General features: G+C 47.8%; 2 long non-coding RNA genes across 5 annotated transcripts; one reads left to right on the top strand and one right to left on the bottom strand.

Moving 5' to 3' along the window:
• Nucleotides 1-1,240: 1,240 nt before the first annotated feature.
• Nucleotides 1,241-6,128, bottom strand: LOC135321319 (uncharacterized). Of its 3 annotated transcripts, none has more exons than XR_010381014.1 (3): nucleotides 5,857-6,128; nucleotides 1,742-5,094; nucleotides 1,241-1,478 (listed from the first exon to the last, which is right to left on the bottom strand). It is a non-coding gene; the product is annotated as an uncharacterized LOC135321319 (long non-coding RNA). The 3 variants fall into 3 exon arrangements; XR_010381015.1 differs by lacking the exon at nucleotides 5,857-6,128 and having other exon boundaries at nucleotides 1,742-1,868; nucleotides 2,328-5,787; XR_010381016.1 differs by lacking the exon at nucleotides 5,857-6,128 and having other exon boundaries at nucleotides 1,742-3,737; nucleotides 4,984-5,787.
• A 1,145-nt stretch (nucleotides 6,129-7,273) lies between these two features.
• Nucleotides 7,274-18,192, top strand: LOC135321318 (uncharacterized). Of its 2 annotated transcripts, none has more exons than XR_010381012.1 (3): nucleotides 7,274-7,849; nucleotides 15,450-15,623; nucleotides 15,734-18,192. It is a non-coding gene; the product is annotated as an uncharacterized LOC135321318 (long non-coding RNA). The 2 variants fall into 2 exon arrangements; XR_010381013.1 differs by lacking the exon at nucleotides 7,274-7,849 and adding an exon at nucleotides 13,927-14,774.
• Nucleotides 18,193-21,344: the final 3,152 nt, after the last annotated feature.

The following is a 21,344-nucleotide window of genomic DNA, read 5'->3' as shown; positions in this document are numbered from 1 at the left end:
TTAAATAGTGGTGATGGTTGCACAATTCTGTGGATATAGTAGAAACTACTGAATTGCATACGTTAAAAGGGTGAATTTTATGGCATGTGAATTGTATTTCAATAAAGCTGTTATTAAAATAAGATTGGTGCACTCTTCTCTGTGTATTTACAGCTCAAAAAAAAGGGGGAGTGAACAGTAAAGGTGAAATCTTCAACTAAAACCAAACCAAAACAAAACAGGGGAAGAGGCGTGGGTTAAGAAGAGAGCTAATTTGCTTGAACATCTTCTCAAAGTGCCAAGTACTCTGTGTGCAGCATTTCACTTAATTGTCAGAGAACTCCTATCACAGATGCATTCCCAAATTAAAGATGAGGAAACTGTCTTCTTCAGAAATTTGCTGAGGTTTCCAAAGCCAGGACTTAGGGCTCAGTGTTGTTCCTTCTCCATTTTACTGCTCTGTCCTCAGATATAGTCCCACTAGAGAGTAGACTTGGTTTCAGAGAGGACTTTGTCTGGGACATTCATTTGGCAGAAGAGGACCCTGAGACTCAGACACGTGATGTGACCTGTGTAAGACTCACAGCCAACCTGTGGCAAAGCTGGGTTAAACCCTCATGTCCCTGCATAGAATTCTTTTGTTAATAGCCCTATACTGAGTGCCTTAATATATAGATCTGGTTGGTCCAGCCATCCCAGATAGCAGTCTGGAATGGCTTAGTACACTGAGGGTTGTCTACCTGGGGCACAGAAACCCTTCCTGGGATTCTCACTGAGAGCAATTCTTGCACAAGCCATTAGGTTATTCACTTAAGCCTTGTTTGTGGCAGCCTAGTTGTCCATCACCAAGTGAATGGATAAGTTACCTGTGGTGGGCACGTACTATGGGATACTCATAGCTCTTAGGAGTAGGGAACTACATGCACATATTATAATATGACAATTATCTTAGAGTGGGGGAAAAAAAGCAGGTAGCCAAATGCTATTTAGAGCATGCCATTTGTAAATTAAACACAACTCCCCACAAGATATATCATGTATTTTATAAGGATGTAAACATCAAAGTCTGTCTAGAAACACATTAGTGTAGTAGCTATTGGAGTAGGGGGAGGAAGCAGGGAGCATGGTGACACCATGAAAAGAATAGTGTGATTAACTCAAGTCTTTACCCCTGAGGCCTTGAAAAAAATTAATAATAAAATAATAGAAGTATCAGATATTTTAAAGAGACAGAAATTTGTCTTTTTATTTTTAACTGACAGAGGCCTGAGTTCATTTGGAACTGTTTAAATCAAAAGCTACAAACAATGCCTTTGGAAGTAAGGAGAGAGAATTCCAGAGAGGACGGTCTGGAGCTGGGTCTGTTCTTCTGCAGGTGCAGCTGGCTCCTCAAGGACACGGCGAGCTCTTTACTGCTTCCCACTCCGTCCTTGACATTCATTACGCAGTTCCTCCTTAAGGCATACAACTGTCCTGTCTTCCTCAGAAAGCCTACTGGCCTGGAAATGGGTTCAAAGTGAGGAAAATAAAGGTCCAGAATGGGAACATGATTTGGCCACGGCAAGTATTATGGGCTGAAGTGTGTCCAAAATTTGTGTGTTGAGGTCCTAACTACCCCCCCCCCCCCACCCAATACCTCAGAATGCAACTGTATTTGGAGACAGGGCCTTTAAAGAGGTAATTTAGTTAAAATGAGGCCATTAGGGTGGGCCGTAATCCAAACTCACTGGTGTCTTTATAGGAAAAGGAAATTTGGACATACAGAAAGATCTGGGATGGTGGGGACACGGAGAAAAAGCCACAGCAAGAAGTCAAGCATCTTCAAGCCCAGGAGAGAGGCCTCAGAAGAAACTTGCTGACACCTTGATCTTGGACTTCCAGCTTCCAGGCTGTGAGGAAATACATTTCTGTTGTTTAAGCCACCCAGATTATTGCTACCAGTCAATAATTCCTTTGCAAGGTCCACAGGCCTGTATAAATATGTAAATATATTCAATTCTGTGGGATTTTGTTAGGGCAGCCCTATCTCATGGATACGGTCGGAGCTGGCAGAGCTGGGATGCGGCCGCACACATTTAAGAACAAGTCTGGGTCCTGGGCTCCCTGATTAGTGAAGTTATTCTGGAGGTCTTAGTGAGCAAAGCTCCGGGCGAATTCTAATCAAGACACCGTCTCTTAGGGGTCAGAAGGGCTGACTAAGATGGGTCTCTGGAGAGAGCAAGAGGGTTCTGTGGGCTCACCCAGCCCCATCACCCTATTCTGAGCAGCGGTTAGGGAAGCCTTGAGCAGTTAGCCAATTGACAGGGCACCTGGCAGTTATGGGGCCCCATTGAGGGGAGTCATCATACCTTGGGAGAGACATGCAGCTGGAAGTGTCTCTCAACCACCAGTAATTCCTTTACAAGTGCTGTCAGCCTGAGAAAATACGCACTGCTCCTCACGGGCTTTTCTAAGGACCACGCACTCAAACAGGCCCCTTGCAGGTGTTTAAAAGCACAAGTCCCTTCTGATATCAGACCAGAGATTATTGCTCCTGTATCAAGGGACTAATGAAAGTCAACAAAGCTGAGAAACGGACGGGCTGAGCCTGGTCAGTCTGCAGGGCTGGGCAGCCAGGCCAGGGCTGCACACGCCAGGAAAACGCCCCAGCAGGGAGTGGTGAGTGAAGGCCCAGTGTTCTTCAGTCATTCGTATTGCCCGTGTTCTTGCTTGTTAGTAGCAAGGAGTTTCACTGGTAAAGGAGAAATACACTGTGTGTCTGTGTATTTGCCAGGGAAACCTTGTATCAGGGGTTTGGGGTGTTCGTATGTGATGGGAGTGTAGGGAGTAAAAATAGGCAAAAAGGAAGGGAGAAAGGACAGCCCAGGCTCCACTGGCTCCCCCGAGAGGTTTGAGAACCTCCTGAAACATGAGTTCTTTCTCAGCCAGCATGTGCTGCCCAAGAGGCTGCTTTGATAAGGCCTTCCTCTTGCTCACAGGCAGCACCCTTCCCACGCTGCTACCCTGCTGATCCGTGACAAGCCAAGCCAAGTCCTATAGGAACCAGGGCCATCTGGGCCCGTCTGGGCCATTTGTACTTGTTTGCTTGGCTGGTCCAGATCAAACACCTGTTGAAGAAAGTGTCTCAGCTTATCTTGGTGCAAGGGGTTGCCTGCATCCCACGCCCATTCAAGGCACTGTGGCTGGAATTTGGCCAGACAGTCCTGGAGGTTCAAATGCAACATCTACTACAGACATAGCGTGAGACCTTGGTGAACTACTTCATGTTTGAGCCTCAGTTTGCCCAACCATAAAGTGAGAGAATAATTTTGATTCCACAGGCTGCGGAGAGGAACAAATGAAATAAAAATATAAAACACTCTTGGCACAGGGTGCACATTAAAAAAATATTAGTTTCCTTCCTTTCACCCAACTCTCATCTGGGCAGTTTGTGCCTTTCCTTCATTCATTATTCAACCAATGTTTACTGAGTGCCAACTGAATGCTGGCCAATGGTGCCCCCTCAGCTTGGGCAGCATGGTAGTCCAGATGCCCCTGCCTTTATGAAACCCACAGTCTAGTGGGTAAAAAGCAAAATGAAATCAGGTGTTAGGGAAGTTTGGCATCATGTTTTCTCAGCCTTGTTCTCTGATGTCTTGCCATCTGGCCATGAGGCTAGACATGAACTCGATGCTCAAGGGGAATTCTCTGAACCGACCTTGAGAGCAAGACAGTGGTGACTCACGACAGGTTGGTTTCCGGCAGCAGCAAATGAAGGGCTGGGGAAGAGCAAAGGGAATCAAACAGCTGTCACAACAAGCATCATCATCTTCTGTTTATGTGGGACTCTTCACTCCTTGCAAGCTAAGTGCTTTATGCACATTACTCAGTGAATTCTCACAGCTTCCTCGTGGGGCAAGGAGGAGGCAAAGATGATTAGCTATGAAGACACAGGCAAGGCAAAAAGATAACTGCCTTGCCTGAAGTTACAGCCAGCAGAAGCACTAGACCAAGAATCGAGTTGCCCAACTTGGACTTCACTGGCTCATACTCTGACCGTCAGGGCATTGAGGTCAGGATGCTGTGTGCGGCTATGGGAAGCAGGGCTGGACAGCTTGTTCTGATAGTTCCCCAACACAAGTTCTCATCCACACTCTATTGTGTTCAGGTGGCTTTGAGCATTACATTTAAGAATATTCCGATGTTGGTCTCTTCCCTGACCTCTGATACTGTCTTCAGGATGTAAATGTGATGGGATCTTAGAGGTAATTCAACCCAACTCCTTGTGTTACAAATGAGGAAACTGAGGCCCTGAGAGATGAAATGGCTCAGTCAAAGTCACATGGATAGTAAGAGGCTGAGCTCAGTCTAGAACTCAGCCCTCTCAGCCTTTGTGAGCCAGGGATTCCTTCTTCTCCCCCAGGAAAGTCCCCAGTAATGGCCTTGTTTTCCAGTTCTAGCCCCAGCAAATCGTGGCACCCCATGTTGGAATTCCAAGCCTCCAGTTCTCCCTTCAGCCCACCTCTTGGGGATTTCTCTAGGGCTACTGTCTGGAATAATACTAGCCACAGGATGGGTGTCTGGAATTTGCAGTGAATCCCAGAGGTTCCAGGATGGGAGCCACATCTGCTCCCATAAGCTGCTCTTGTCGGCATCATCAGTCTGCTGAATCACCTGTCTCGCTTGAGTGCTGAAAGCACTTAGCACATGTGGGAATATTTTCCGATGACAGTGACATCTTCTGCATCACAGATAACATCTGTGTTAGTAAATTCTTTTATCTACCTGGCTGCCACTGTCTTCCACCACACCATCACCTGACCTGGGAGGCCTCCACTGGTCAGTCAAGTGTGGGTATCTTGGGCAAACCTCAGTGTATGGCCTCTGACCTCTGACTATCCTGCCTCCCATCATTTGCCTCTCTTCCTTGATTGATGCTCTGAGCACTTTACATTTATCTCACTCATCTGCACACTCTGAGGAGTGGGGAAGAGACAGATATTATTAGTGCCATTTTACACGTACAGAAACTGGGGCACAGAGCTGGTGTGGCACACGGGTGGAGCTGAGGCTGAGAACAAAGGTCTGACCTCGGCTTGCAGGGTGTCCTGTGTCCTGTTCTGTACACGTTGTCCCCTAAACTCAAACAGTAAGAAAAAAAAATAGCTTCAGAAGGAAAATAATGTTAACCTTTATCCGATGGCAAACCTAATATACAGACTGTAAAAATTTCAGATTGTTGCCAAATTTGGGATGTAGGGTCCTCTGAAGAGGAGGAGGGAGGAGTGGCCAATGGTGTCAGGATAGCCTGGGGGCTTCAACTGTAAAAGTGATACTTTGAGGAGGGGTTGATTGGTGAGGACAGGACTGTTGTGTTTTTCTTTATTTCCTTTCTGTATATCTTAAATAGTACACACTAAATTGAGATCATTTGAACAATACAAAAACAATTACATTATTGTTCAAAATGAAGGCATTTTAACTATGATTTCTAAAACCTGGGGGATTAGGGATTGAAAGGATTGTTTAAGGAAACAAAAGGGGGTGGTGTGCGGGAATAGTCTGGCAGAAAAACAAGCATGGAATTTACTATTATGAAGTAAAAAATGAAATCAGGCATTCCGGAAATAAATGAGGGCCAAATCAGTGAGGGCCTACTGTGTGTCAAGCACTGGTTTAAATCCTAAAAAAAAAAGAAAAAAAAAAAAGAAGTAACATGGTTCTTTCTCTCCTGGAGATTTGACTGTAATGAGAAACAAAAGTAAAAATAGGTCAGTAGTCAGCAAGCACTATACAGATTAGGCTGAAAACAATAGGAAGGGGTTTAGAGATAATATTGCGCTAGGAGAAGGTCTCTTGGAGGTAGGGACCCCCCCCACTCCGCCGCCATGGACCCACCTCTTGGTCCCAAAGGGCTCCTCTGTCATCTCCCACTGCACAGACTGGGGGAGCAGCACAGCTCACTCAGGGGGCGTGGGGACAGAGCTAGTGTGACGAGCACCAGGGAGGCCAGAAGCCTAACACCCGACCAGCCTGGGCACTGGTTCCACCCTGGGTGTGCCCCGGGCTGGTGCATTATACTCTAATGAAGGGTTGGGCCAACGGTGGTGTGTTTTCTTCTTTCTTTCTTTCTTTCTTTTTTTTTTTTTAACAAGGTGCTGTTTTGCATAGATAAATACTATGATTGTGATGTGGGAACCAAGTAGCAGATCATTATGCAAAAAGCACTGGCAGAGTTGAGATTATGAAACCAGTTCTGCTTTAGGCCTGCTGCCTGAGCGTGGGAACTAGGAGGTGTCTGAGTGTCTGGGCCTCCAGCTGGGCCGACTGGATCCAGGCAGCCTTCTCCAGCTCATCTCTTGACAGCTGGGCTGGGACAGGAAGCACTCCTCTCTACTTTTTACCTGAGATTCAGAATTCCAGGAAGGGGAGGTGCAGGGTGGAATGCAGGTGGCCTCCCAGCCAGCCGTGTTCCCCACTTGAATGAATGGTCTGCGGTTGGTGGGACCAGGGCTCCGCCTTTAACATCTGTTGAACAGATTCCTGATTGGGGGCTTTAGGTGTCCCACGTAAGGCTCATAGAGATCCTAGGCCTGGGAGGAGGCAGAGGACAGGGAAAGGAAGCATGCCCTTGGTTTTGAGTTTACAAGCTGACTTCCTAGCTGGGGTAGCCAGATCACAGAAGAGGAGACCTGCAGAGAGATGCTGCTTGGGCAGTCAGGGAGGAAAAACTCAAGTAGGCTAGAGGGAGATGGAGAAAGCCGGGGAAGAAGAACCTGGGCTCCAGTTTCCAGGCAGAAGATGCTCCCATGATGCTTCACAAAAGGAGACTCCAGAGCTGCTATAGTGGGCAACCAGCTAAACAGACTGCACAGTTTGTGCTTGATGCACTCATCTACCTGCCTTTTGTCAGGCCCCCAAAACATGCGGAGAGTGAGCCCTATTGACAGCTTACAAGGGGTCAGATCAAGGAGATAAATAAATCCAAGGTCAGCAGTGCCCATATCCCAGGGGTTGGGTGCAGCAAAGGCCATAGTGAGAGTGCCCCCTACAGAGCACATCAGGGAGAGACAGCCTGGGAGACAGGGAGCCTGAGGGGTCTATGAGGCTAGGCAAAGGCCATCTATTCATTTACTCAATAGACAACTATTTGTGGCAGACAAAGATCCTGTGTTCATGGAAGCGAAATCAGAATAACCACTTTATGTTGCACATCTGGAGGTCAACCAGATTGTTCCTCCCGGTTTCCCCTGTTCTCAGCACACAGTTACAAAAGCAGCTCTAAATAGGAAGTGAGACTTGGCTAATGGTCTCCGTCACACCCTGACCTCCACTTTCATCTTCTGCTGGCGGAATAGCTGGGGACAGGGCAGAATGAGGGCTGGGGGAGTTGGCTCCACCATTCCCAATGTTTTGGAACTCAGTGGGATTTCTCTGGATATTACCTAGACGCTTTGGGTGGTGTGGCAAGGAGTGTTAATTATGCAATTCAATTATGCCAGGCTGCTAATGAGCTAAGTGCTGTATCTTTACTATGCATCGAATACTGGGGCTCATTAAGTACCTATGGTGTCTCAGGACTTCCCAGTACGTGCTGCACTGAGACCATAATGCTCGAAGAAGCTAAGAACCCTTACCTGTCCAACTTCTTCAATGACCTGACCTTAAATTGATCTGTAAAACTAACTGTAATGCTTAATTCCTAGGAATCTACAAGAACGACTTGATGGAGGATGACAATATTCACTTTTTGTACCATCCTAGGAATGGCCTTTGGACCTTATTTCTATTCTGTTCTCACTGCAGGGAATGACTATAGATTCCCACCACACCACTAACACCAGTCCTGGACATGAATTCTAAGGAGATTATTTGACAGAAACAAAACCCGGTATGTTTGAAGATGTTCGCTGCTGCTAAAAATTGGAAACAACTTAGCACATAGGAGATGTAAAAGATTAGAGGACTGGCTGAGCAAATGATAGCAAATCTGTACGTGGTATATGAGACATCCATTAGAAATGACGGTGATAATGCCTCGGCAGAATGGTGGGAAATGTTTCTTCCCTGGTAGTAAATGGGGAATGTAGAATATAAATAAGTATATATATTCTGGCAATCTGTAAAGTATACATTCATACTGAAGGCTGTTTGAAAAAAGATAATTGTGTTAGAATGGTGGGATACAACTGATTTTATTATTTTACAAATTTACTGTTAATGTTAGGTGTAATTGTAAAGCACTCTAAAAAAAGAAACAAAATCCTAAGAATATCACAGTAACTCTTCATGATCAGCCATTTCCCCAACACCCTAAAACTGATTCTCAAAGTGAGGTGTAGGGTCCACTGGCATCTGAGTGACCTTGGGACCATCTGATTCCTGGGTCCCATCCCACCTAGAATCAGAATTCCCAGGACAGTAATCCAAGAATCAGCAGTCCAGCCAAGCTGTAAAGTGATTCTAATGCACATTCATGTTTGAGAACCACTGTTTTAAAAGTCTTCAGAATCAAATTGTAAATAAATGACAAGAAGGGAGAAGGTGATTATCTCTCATGAGAAGCAGGCTGGTTCTCTGAAAGCCAAGGTCCTCAGGAATTAGTTCACCCGTTCTTTGAATTTACCAAATTTGTCAATTTACCAAAATTGTTTAAAACAATAATTTTCTGAAATATACTCAGTGAATATGTTCTTCATGAACACCTGCTTGTGCTCTGCCTGAATGTGTTAGTAACTGCATTAAGAATATATTCTATTCAATTTTATACATTCTTTACAAATGTATTTCTTATAAATATATTCATGAACATATTTATAAAAACACTAAATCATTTCAGGTCTCTGAGCTCTTGACAAATTGAATATTTCTTAAATTGCTGTTTAGAAAAATATATTCAACATATACTCAAGTATTCAAGAAGTTTTGGTGAAATTAGTGAATTTAGTGAATTCAAAGAGTTAGCACTCAACAAATTGATCCTTTAGGGGTTCGACTTCTGTCAAGTTGACCTAGAGTCCCTTCAAAAGGCCCATGGTACCCCAGCCGTGCTGCGGTTCAGGAGAGCTGGAGGTCTAGGAGGCTGGGTCACAGGCTGTGGAAAGATCTGGGTGTGGGAGGTGTCTCCTCGGAAACCCTGAGTTTCCCCTTGGAATCCTAAGCAGTGGTAGCTCTTCCTCTGTCCACATCCGGTGGTGTCTTGAGCCTGGCAGCCTTTTTCTTACAGAAGATAGAAGCTCTTACCATTCTTTTAAAGATGTGAGACCCATTCTTTAGGAAGCCTCAAAAAGGACAGTAATGGTTTGCAACGTAATTGAAGAAGTGGGGCCAGCCTGCACTTTTAGTGGAAGGAAGCCACTGTAATCCCCACCCCCCAACGTAAGATAGGACATCCCCAGCAAAAACCTCTTTTCTCCCCTGGATGACCCTCCTCTGTGATGACCACAGCTCTGTGGCTTCTGCACATTCACATACTGGCCACCATTGTGGGCTTCACCTTGATAGCTTAGCAGCTACAGAAAGAGCCCCCAGAGGAGATGGTGCTGATGCCAACAGCCACACACAGACTTAGATAATCATTACAATGTCTGCACACGCTTACTGAGTGCCTTCTATGTAAGAGTTGGTGTGTTCACCAATTTCTGTGCACTATCTCATTTAATTCCCACTGTAACCCTCTAAGGTAGACAACATGATTATCCCCAATTTACAGATGGGGAAATTGAAGCCTGGAAATGCTAAATCATTGCTCGAGGTCTCCCAGCCACGATGCAGTTGATTTAGCTTGGAAATCAGGCAGGTTGGCTTCAGGGCTTCTGCATCCATTGGTTAGCAAGGAACACTCAGTTTTATTATCTAAAACCCATCTGCTGCCAGTGCAGTTTTGAGGACAAACGTTTAAAGGGAAAACGAGGAAGTAGAGGAAGAGGCATTCTCACAGGTGGCCTGCTTTGTGCTTATTACAGATGTTCAGACTGGACCAAAGGTATTTAAATGGACTCTGGGTCTTGGGGCCCACAGTAGATCAAATCTGGTGATTCGCTACTGAATATAAAAGGAATCAATCAACAACACAGGTCCTGAAGAATGCCTCTGAGTGTCAGACCCCAAGGGAAAGCACCAAACAAGGGCTTATGCTTTCTTTGTTGAGTTGCCAGAGAAAACACAGGATGCCCAGTTAAATATGAATTTCAGATAAATAGCAAGTACATGTTTAGTGTAAGTATGTTCTAATATTACATGGGATACACTTAAACTAAAACTTTTTTGTTACTGCTTATTTAAAATTCAAATTTAAATGGGAATCCTGTATTTTTATTTGCTAAATCTGGCAACCCAATTTCTTTGGGGAGACAGCTCTCAGCCCAGGCAATGTGTGAATAAGGACAGAGTGAGAATGAGAAGTACAGATAATGAGGCCTTTGGAGAAGGGAGAGTTCTGGATTTAAACTCAAGGAGGTAACATGATCTCCTAGGTAACAGACTCACTGCACGGGGGCTGATGATGGGAAGGCTTCCTGGCAGAGCTGGTTCCTAAGGATAGAGGGGAAGGATCTGGAAGTGTAGAGAGGGAGGAAGGCTCGAGGCACACAAGGCAATGAGGAGCAGACAGTGAAATTTCTAGAGGAGGTTTCATGCTGGGAAGGACCAGAGGTGGAAGATCAGTTTGTGGAGGGTCCTGAGTGCTTTGGTAGGGGTTTTGGACAATGTGCTTTGGACAAGGATGGGTGAACAATTGAAGCAGTATTTTAGGAAGGTTAATCTGGTGATGATGATGGCATGTAATATGGGTGGGAATAGTCAGTGGGAAAGGGAGCAAAGCATTGAGGTGGTAAGGGTCTGTGGGAAAGGAAGGGTGACCAGAAGGACATCCCAAATTTTTTTTTTTATTTTGGAGGAGGGAGTTACTTATTAGGTTTGCCTATTTATTTATTTAATGGAGGTACTGGGGACTGAACCTAGGACTTTGTGCATGCTAAGCATGCACTCTACCACTGAGCTATACCCTCCCCCTCCCCCAACCTCGTCTTTTAGATAAGATATAAAGGTGTCTATCAAAAGGATAGGTATCCATCAAGAGGATAGGTGGCATAAAGTGGCTGTTTCCTATCAAGTGGGGGATCTGGGTCTTGCTGAGCACAGAGGAGGAGAAGGTGCAGAGTCTTAGGGGGATGATTTTCATGTTGGAGGCACTGTCAGCAGTCTGTCACCGTAGAAAACAGATGGAGGGACAGTGAGTGTCGCATCTTGTTCTATTCCACCCGCTCTCTGCAACACACACAAACACACACACACACACACCCCTCTTACTGTGTACTTACTAGGTTTGTATAGATTTCCATAGAAAGGTAACTCCTGTTTTAACCTCAAATAATTTTTATTAGGGATGCAATTTCAGCTTTTGGATTCTGTTGTTTTGCTTCCCTTGGAGGGAAATATCTATTCCACTAACAAAGCTGCCACCACCTTGGTATGTGACCCTTCTTCTTTGGGTCCTTGCGCAGCTGGCACAACCCCTATTTCTTGTAAAAAGGCTTTGCGGTCCTCTGAAGAAAAGTACCTCAGCCGTGCATGAGATTGCCAGTCCCGAAAAGCCCGCCCAGCTGTTCTAGGTTTTCCCAGAAGTCCTACCTGGGCAAGAAAGGAGAGGCCCAGACATGCTGGAAATGGAAACTGTTCCAGCCCTTTCCTGGGACTGGGTGGTACAGGACAGACCCATGGGGGTAGGGCAGGAGGGAGGAGGCTCCTCCGGCAGGGGCTGGGCCCTGGGTACTCTGGCTTTCTCTGATCTTCTCCCTGACCTGGGGTGATTGAGGGCTGGTGACTTTCCCGAACGGCTGGAGGAGAGGTTTGGCCCCAGGGGGCCAGTGCATAAGTGAGGATGGAGAAGATTAACCCCCATCACCAATCACAAGGAGTGATCTGTACTCAGTGAAAGTAAGGTGTTCAGCCCCTGTCTCAAACACTCTTATTTCCCATCTCCTGCCTCAGGTCTTGGCCAGGTGACTGCTACCTCATCCTCTTGCTGGGCAGGGCAAGGGGGCGCCTCAGTGTCTATCCCAAGGAACTGGCCAGGGCCAAGGTATACTTGGGTTCATTTCTTGCTGGAACATGGCCAGCTTGTTCACACCAGGATAGCTTGACTTAGGCATCAAGGTGATGTGAACTTCAGTGGTGAGGTAGGCGAGGAGGGAGGCAAAGTCAAACTGCCCATCCTCTGCATGGTCATCAGCCACTCTCCTACAGGAGAAACTCACAGACTCATCCCACCCCTTCCCATGGCTAAAGGTCTAGACCGTGACGCCCACCAGGGGCCTGACACCAGCCCCGTGGAGCTACGGCCTTCCCTGTTCTTTGGGCAGTCCTAGCCTGTGCATGGACTGTACACCCTTTCCCTGAAGGCCCTTCCTCCTTTGGTTTGCCTGGAGAACTCCTCATCTGACAAAACTGGCTCCAAAGACACCTCCTTTGTGAAGCCTGCCTATTCCCCCTCCACACCTTCTTCTTAGGCCTCTCCTCCATCCCTTTGCTGGAACTTATAGAACCCGTTGCACTGGAAGCTTCATGCCCCAAGCCCCCAGCCCTGTGTGAGGCTCCAAAGGTGACCAGCCTGGGTCCACTGGATGTTGGGTGTCTGGCCAGGCTGGACTTTCAGAGTCCTTGGGAGTCAGTATCTAACAGCTGGGGCTCTGAGCTCCCTTTCAGCTCTTGATGGCCTCCCAGGGGTGGGCTGCTGACCAAGCAGAAAGTGCCCAGGTCAGTGCCCACGCACACCACCTGCGGCCTTGCCTCTGCCTTGCGCCCGCCATCCCTGGCTCATCTCTGAGGCACTGGCTTCCTCTTTCAGCCCCCAGACTCCTCCACTGATCACTCCCTGGCCCAGCACTGGTCTTTCTTACTGAGTCAGCCCATCCGCTAATTGCCACCAGCTGGGCCAGGCTGCCTTCCCGAGATGCAGCGGGCTGCCTGCACTTGGAGGCTGACTTCGAGTGGTCATTTGCCGGGGAACTGGCATTGATTCTTCCAATGAATGTTGAGGGGGACATCCCCAGTCAGGCCTGGGGTGGTGGGGAGGTGGGGAGGAAGGCCCAGGAGCATTCAGGGAGATGGAGGATGGCCCTGTGGAGGACCAAGGGGCTCCTCTCTACTGCCCATAGCCTTTCTTTAGAGCAGCGGTTCTCCCTGGAGGCAGGGAGGTGAGTCCTGTCCCTTTCCCCAACCTGGGGCATTTGGCAATATCTGGAGTAATTTTTGGTTGTCATAACTGTCAGGGGGAGGGGAATGTTACTGGCATTTAGCGTGTCTCACTTGGAGATGCTGCTAAACATCTTCCAATGCACAGAATGGCCCCATATCAAGAGATTATCCTGGCTGAAGTGTCAACAGTGCCAGAGTTGAGAAAAAGAAGAGAGAAGAGGCTGGGGCCAGTGGGGGTGTGGGGATCTGTGTTTGAGAGGTGGCCTCAAGTGGGCTTCCATGTGTCCAGGGATGATGCGTTCTCAGGGTATAACTGCAGCTTTCTAGCCTTTTCACGTCCTCACATGGAGCCACGGTTCTTGCTGCAGTGGTCCTGCTCCTCCCTGTCCACCCCATCCATGCCTCCATATTTGGGGCTGGGGGACAATTTCTACAGCCAGTGGATACTGTATGATGAGAAGACCTCTCACTTTCTTTTATTTTGTTCCATGTCAGCCCTTAGGGGCAAGGAAGCAAAGGATTTCTCACCGTTTTTCAAAAAATGCTATATATAAAGAAATTTTTTTTCTTTTATCTCTTTATAATCATAGTAGTCAATACCATGAGTCCCAGAAACTTTCACATACATGATATGACAGCATTGTCACAATAGTCCTAAGAGATAGGTAATAGTATTACTCCCTGGGGAAAAAAAAAAAACCCAGCTGGGGTCCAAATGGGTACTTAATTTGCCCAAGCTAGAGAGAGAGAAAGGGGTGATATTGAGATTGGTACCAAGTCTTTGCCCCCAAATCTGTAATTAAGCACTCCCGAAGATTTCTCCTGCAGGAAGTCGGTGTCACAGAGGAACCTTGTAGGTGGAAAGGCCCATGGGGGCTCTCATGTCTGTCTGAACTGTGCGGCTGTGGGTGGGGGAGGCTGGGAGACAAGCTTCAGGCAGGCAGCCACGGGGAAGGGGGCCCCTAGGAAAGAGGAGGCTACTAGAGGACATGGCTGATTCTTGTGAGGGGTGACTAACACTGCCATGAGTCAGCCGGGGCCCGGGAAGTGTCCTCTTTTTCCTCTCGGACCAATGTCCTAACCCTGGGGAAGCCGAGCTGTGCTTTCCAGCCCTGCGGTTGATTGCACTGCCTGAAAGGAAGGACCAGGGTGCCCCTCACCCCCCGCCAACCCAGAGAGTAGCCATCTGGCCTCGTCTGTCCAGGAGTCCACCCGTCTATCCGGGGGGCTCTGGCTGGGCTGCTGGCTGCTGCTGTGGAACTTGGAGGCTGCAGGAGGCAGGCGGTAAACAGGAAATGGTTAAGTAAGAGCAGGTGGAGCATGCCGGGTGCTGGAGCAGGACAGGAAATAGCTGAGCGGCTGAATGGACTCGAAAGAATGCCCTGCCCTCCTCCCCGAAGCTCTGGCAAAAGCGCTGTCCACCCACTCCTCCCTGCGAGGTTCCCCCGCCTGGCAGCAGCCTGATCCGTGCTGCCCTCCTCAGCAGCCCGGGGCTGGGAGAGGTGCTGGGAGGAGAGGGGCCCGAGGAACCAAGAAGTCCAGCCAGGACCAATGGGGCAAGAAAGAGGTTGTCCCTTCCCTCGTGGGGCTACCAATCAGGCCCACGACCAGCGGCCCAGGTGTGAGGGGCTGCGGGAGGCGGGCAGGCACTCCAAGAACGAGGGGCTGTTTTCTTCTTCTGGGCCCCTTTGCACTGACTGAGTTTCCCAGGAATGTTCTGTCCCACCCTGGGTAGAACACACAGCCAGGTGTGCGACCTGAGATCTGCGGGGGAAGGCTGGACACACCAGGGTTCTCTCCTGCTCTCTCATTTGCTCCTTACAGCATGGGCACCCTGTCGCAGGGGCAGGTGCCATTACCCTCTAAGGAGCCTGAGGTTCAGGGAGGTTAAATAACTCACAAAGGAAAAGGGAGCTGGGGCTTGAACCCCTCTTTGGCCTCCATGAACTCCCCCTGCCCTTCCTCTAGACCTCAGTGTCTCTCACCTTTAGATTGTCTTCTGTGCTCTGTCCTGGAATAGTCAGTGGTGCTCTTTTGATCCCCTCCTTTAGGGAAACCTAACCTCCTGGGCAAACAGGGCTCTGCTTCCCGGGGTCCCCTTGCAAATGAGCTCCCCCTGCCCTGTCTAGCAGAGGTCCCATTGTACTGGCCTTGAAGCTGACACATTGCTGTCTGAGAACTCCAGGGCATCCAGGTCTGAACCCTCACCCAGGCCCCACTGGGCACAGATTCCCACAGTGTCGGGCTCTGGAGTGGCACACAGGGATACTGAGGCAGGGGTGGTCTGTTCCCAGGGCTGCTATGGCTTGTTCCCCAGCACATGGATCCTGGGAGCAGCAGTGCTGCCCTGAGAAGCTGATTGCCTTGACCCCTGCCCCCTTCGGGGGTGACCTGGGGAGGACAAAGCTGGGCTCACGTGTTTCCTCGACAGCAGTGGACGTCAAGGGTGTCTCAGTCCCCAAATAATGGTAACAACTCAACTTTATTGGGTATTTGTTCTACATATTTATAGTAAGCATATATTTAAGTATGTACATATATTTATTTATGCATATATTGACTCATTTTATCCCTACAGCAACCCAAAGAAGCAGCACTTTGTTCCCATTTTACAGATGAGGAAACTGAGGCACAGAGAAGAAGAGGAACGTGCCCCAGTAGTAAGGCAGCAGTGGGTTCGAGTCCTCTGGATTCAGGCTTGGGCAGCTGGCTCCAGCCCACACTCCGGCCACTGTGCCAAGCTGCTTCCGTGGGAGCCTGTGGAGGAGGCCATCCTGGTTGCCCTGGGTGCTCCTGAGGACAGCCCTATTCTTTAGGAGAAGTTCCTTTTCCCTCAGGAGCCAGAACTTCCGGAACATCCTTCCCTACCAGCTGAGGCTCCAGAGGCTCCTGACAAGAGCACCAGGAGAGAGGAGGAGAAAGTGGTGGAAATTTGATCACCTCTCCAGACTGGGCTGTGAGCATGGCGTCTTCCCACTGCCGCTGACGTGGGCCCTGAGGAAAGTGCCGTCGATTCTCTTCATTCAAGAGCTACGTGTTGGCACCAGCGTTGTGCCAGGCTCTGGGCTGGGCCCGGGGAGGGGCCCGCTACCTTCTAAAGTAGACACGTTATGTGCCCAGGGGTGCTGGCGGTAGAGGAAGAGACAGCCACGTCTGTGTCTACTGACTGAATGTGGCAGATGCTGAGATAGAGGGGGCGGAAGCAGGGAAGCAGGGAGCCGGGCACTCGGCCAGCCTGGGAAGTCAGGGAAGGTGTCCTGAAGGTGTGTATGCCTTAGCTGAGCCTTGAAAGAGGATCCAAGTTAACCAGGAGAAGAAATGGAGGGGCGGGGCGGAGGCATGGCCTTCCAGGAAGAGTAGGCAGAGGCTGGAAGGGTTGTCGTTGCAGGGTAAAAGCAGAGAACAGAAGCACGTCAGCATTCCGACAGGCAGCGTGATAGCAGAGGAGCCAGTGGGGTTTGCATCACAAGGGCCTGCAAGGCCACATTAGGACCTCAGCCCTTTGTCCAGCTTCTGCCTCCTGGACCACAGGAAAGAGGAGGGCCTTGGAGAACAGTGCAACTGGGCGGGACTCACACTCCCTGATTTTAAGAATCACCATCAGGCTAGAGTCATCAAGACAGTAGAACTGATGAAAGGATGGACATTTATAACAATGGAACACAACAGAGAGTGCAGAAATGCAGAAGTGTATCCACACATGTGGTCAGTGCAAAGGGAATTCAGTGGAGAAAGGACAGCCTTAAAAAAATGGTGATGGAAAATTTGGACATCCATATGCAAAAAGAAAATAAAATGTGGCCTATAACTCAACATGAATCATAGACCTAAATGTAAAACATTAAAATATAAAAAAGACAGAAACATGAGCAAAAGTATAAAAGAAAAAAAAGCTATTAGTATAAAAGAAGAAAATAAAGGAGAGAATCTTTGTGACTTGGGTTAGGATAGGATTTCTTAGATATGGCACAAAACACAACCCATAAAAGAAAAAGTTGACAAATTGAACTTCTCAAGATTAAAAACTTTTTCTTTCTTTCTTTTTTTTTTTCCCCAAAGGCACTGTTGAGAAAATGAAAAGACAAGCCCCAGACTGGGAGAAAATGTTTTTCAAACCTATATCTGACAGAGGGCTTGAATCTAGAATATATTAAAAAAAACTCTTGAAACTCAATAATAAGAAAACAATTCAATCTTTTAAATGGGCAAGTATTTGAACATACACTTCACCACAGAAGAAATATAAATGGCAAATAAACACATGAAAAGATGTTTAGCATCATTAATCACTAAATTAAAATCATAATGAGAAACCACTACACACCTTTTAGAAGGGCTACAATAAAAAAAAAAAACATTAAAACAAGAAACTGACAATACCAAGTACTGGGGAAGATGTGGAACAACTGGAACTCATTCATTACCGGCTGGGGTGCAAAATGGTCCAGCCACACTGGAAGACATTTGGTGGTTTAACCATCTACTCATGACCCAGCAATCCTATTCTTGGTAAATACCAAGGAATCCTACTTGAGAAATGAAAACTTAAGTCCACACAAAAACCTGTATGCAAATGTTTATAGTAACATTATTCATAACGACTCAAAACTGGAAACAACCCAAATATCCTCGGATTTCTGAACGGCTAGACACACTGTCACGCCTCACATAGAGGACGCTTGTTTCTGAGCAATGGAAATGAACTGTTGGTGCGTGAAATAGCACGGACACATCGCAGGTGCCCTGGGCCAAGGGAAAGAAGCCAGACCTTGGGGGTTCCGTACTGTAGGATTCCATTTTGGAAAAGACAAAACTACGGGGAAAAACAGACGGTGGTTTTCAGGCGCTGGGGCTGGGCAGAGGTTGACTACAAAGAGTACTGGAGAATTATGAGGGGTGATGGAATTGTCCTGTATCTTAGCTGTGCTGTTGGTTACATGATGGCATACATTTATCAAAACTCATAGAACTGTATCTTAAAATGGATAGGTTTTACTGTATGTAAATTATACTGTAATAAACCTGAGTTTAAAAGGGCACAGTGCGACGAGGTTCTAGGATTGAGAGTTGGGGAGGCTTACCTTGGGCCTGGTTCCTGTTCGCCTTTCTGCCTCCTCAGAACCCATCCCGTCCCTGAGAGCCCCAGGAAGCTCTGACAGAAATCTTGCTCCTCATGTTTTGAGGGCCAGAAAGGGAACTGTTAATCAGCCCTTCCTTTGGCATATTGAGACCCTTCTTTTTATTAAACGCAATTACCCCTGGGAGAGTGAATAGGTGAAGTTGAGGGAGGCTCCTGCAGATTGCAGGGGGGTGAGAGGGGTGGGAGGGAGGAAGGGTGGGGGTGGAGGATAGCCTTCAGTGTGGCTGGTAACACTGGGCTGTACCCTTGAATTATTGGTACGCTGGGGGCTACAAGGAAAGAAGTTCCCCCTGCCTCCCCCAGTCACTGCCTTTGGCTTTGTATACAAAGTCCTCCCTCCCCACCTGGCAACCACAGCCCCTGCCTCCTCGGCTTCCTCTGCCTCCCCTTTCCTCCTCTGTCTCCTAATTATCCAATTCCAAGTACAAATTGCCCAGACAGGTTTGGGGTATTATTTCTTTATGGCAACTAAACACAAAAGGCGTCAGCATCCTTTCCCGGTATATTTCCATTCCCCTGGGTCCTTCGGGGTTCAGATCACTTTAGGCATTTCTGTCATTGGAAGTTTCCTATTCAGGGAGAAGAGCAGAAGGCCCTAAACAGGCATCAAGGCCCCAGGCTTCAGTGATATTGTGTTGCAAGTTACAGGGTGGGAGGGTTGGTTGGGTTGTCTGTTTAGCCCCTATGTATTCTTTACTACAACATTTTCTTCAAATGTGCCATATACCTTCCCAACACCGGGTCTTTGCACATGCTAAACCTTCTCTTGGAGGCTCCTCACCTTCTGAAGTTTAATTTAACCACCATTTACTGTGTCTTACTGTGTGCCTGGGGCTGAGGATGCATAAATAAATAAGACAAGACTCCTTGTGTGATAGAAGACTTTGGCCTAGGGAGAATGGTGGTGCTCGTGGTAATGTAACAGCGATAATGATACAGCACGATGGCAGGACCTTTCAGGGAGCAGTTACTATGTGCTGGGCAGTTATGAACACAATGTCATTCAAAACTCGGTAGAACAACAGTTCTGCAAGGTTGTCATTATTATTCCTCCCATTTTGTAAGTGAGGAAACCCAGGCTCAGAGAGGCGATGTCATTTGCTGAGCTGGTACCTGGCAGAGCTGGAACTTGAGTCCTAAGGAAGCTACTCCAAGGATGAGCCTCCTTGACTCGGGGCTGCCACACTCCATTTTTTGGATGGAGGTAAGGCGTGTACTTGATGTTGAGTTCACAGCAGACAGATAAGTCAGGCTCAGGCTCCCAAAGTCCTGGTTGGGCTCTGCTGTCTAGTAAACCGAAGATGATCACTCATGAATAATGTGGGTGCAATATTGTGTAACGTAATGGTTGTTGGGCTAGGGGGTGACTCACTCCTGAAGGCCTCGAATCAGACCAATGTTATTTCCTCTGGCTTCCATTGGACCTCACCCAGACTCCTCTAAACACCTGCCTCAGTCGCTGAATCAGGGATGTGGGCTCTGGTTGGCACTGTAGAGCTGTGAACTTACCACGGGCCCGAGGTCAGTTACAGAAAGAGGAGGTGTTGAGGAGATGCTGTTACTGTAGGCAAGGGCTGGCGGGTCAAAGCGGGAGGAGGAGGGCTGGTCCAGGTGACAGGCGTAGATACTGAACCCACGGAGAGATAAGGGTGTTCTGGTTGAAGCCAAGAAAGTTCAGAGGGAAAGATAGAAAACGTGATTCTTTTTTTTTTTTTAATAACACAAATTTATTATCATACAATTCTGTAGATGAACAGTCTGGTATAGGTCTCACCAAACTGAAATTAAAATGTCCCCAAGCTCTGTTCCCTTCTGGAAGCTGTAGGGGACAATCCCATTCAGTTTCTTGGCAGAATTGACTTCATTATGGTTGTGGGAATAAAGCTTCCATTTCTTACTGTCAGCTGAGGGCCATTCCCAGCTTCTGGAAGCTGTCACAGTCCTTGGCTTGTGGGTCCCTCTCTTCACTTTCAAAGCCAGATTTTTTTTTTTTAAATTGAAATATAGTCGGTTTACAATGTTGTGTTAATTTCTGGTGTACAGCATAGTGATTCAGTTATACATACATGTTGTTTTTCATGTTCTTTCTCATTATAGGTTATTACAAGATATTGAATGTCGTTCCCTTTGCTGTACGGCAGAAAATACCATTCTTGAGCAAGACTGAATTTCTCTTTTCTCTCCCTCTCTGCGCTTCCTCAGGAGCTGGATGGAGGAAGAGCAAAACCGGGAAGAGCCTCAGGATCAAGGCAGCCTTTGGAAAGGCCTGTGCTTGCTGCTTGCTTTGCAGCTGCCTCATAAATGCCCCTGAGCGAGATCTGACCAGGTGGGGCCAGGGCCCAAGGGCATGCTGAACACCCCCATCCCCGCCCAGAGCAGACCAGGGAGTCCCGCCTCCAGGGGAATCTCCCTGAGGCCAGGGTGGACTCCTCCCTCCTGCCTGCCCTCCCTTCCTTCCTTCATTCCTTACACCCTCAGCACATCCTGAGCTTTGGGCAGAGTAAGCAGATGCTCATCTGGGAGAAAAAGCCCAAAAGAGGTTCTGGGGGAAGATTCTGGGAGGGTGATTCCAGGGCAGTCACCAAGGGTGGGAGATGCCCGTGGGGAGGCCAGGACTAAGAGGGACTTTTGACAAACTGTGAGGGTCCAAGTGGGAGGCACCAGGCCACACAGTCAGTGCTCAGGTTATGGTTCAGGATGGCGCCTGGCTTTAAGCAAACCCCTTAAACATGACAGTTATCCAAGTTACCCACATTGTGTGAACACACTGTACAAAGATTGACTCCTCCTGAGACACCTAAAATTATTGCTTAAATTGCATCATTTTAACAGCTTTGGGGGAATCTATCTATTGCATGAAGTCTATGGTTTTCATGTGAAATTGTATGAATGGCAGGTTATTCAACTCCTGGGTCTTGAGGAAGATCACAAAGATGAGGGTTCAGGACCCTGCCCTGCTTTTCACTTTGTTCCCCATCTCTGGTGACTTCAGCAGTCCCATGCCCAGGACGATGCGCGCTGCACAGCCTGGACTTCTAGATGCCTCGGG

The sequence above is a fragment of the Camelus dromedarius genome, chromosome 5 (assembly GCF_036321535.1).
Source record: "Camelus dromedarius isolate mCamDro1 chromosome 5, mCamDro1.pat, whole genome shotgun sequence".
Classification (NCBI taxonomy): Eukaryota; Metazoa; Chordata; class Mammalia; order Artiodactyla; family Camelidae; genus Camelus; species Camelus dromedarius.
The sequence above is the reverse complement of the archived record's forward strand: the minus strand, read 5'-3'. Positions and strand labels throughout refer to the sequence as shown.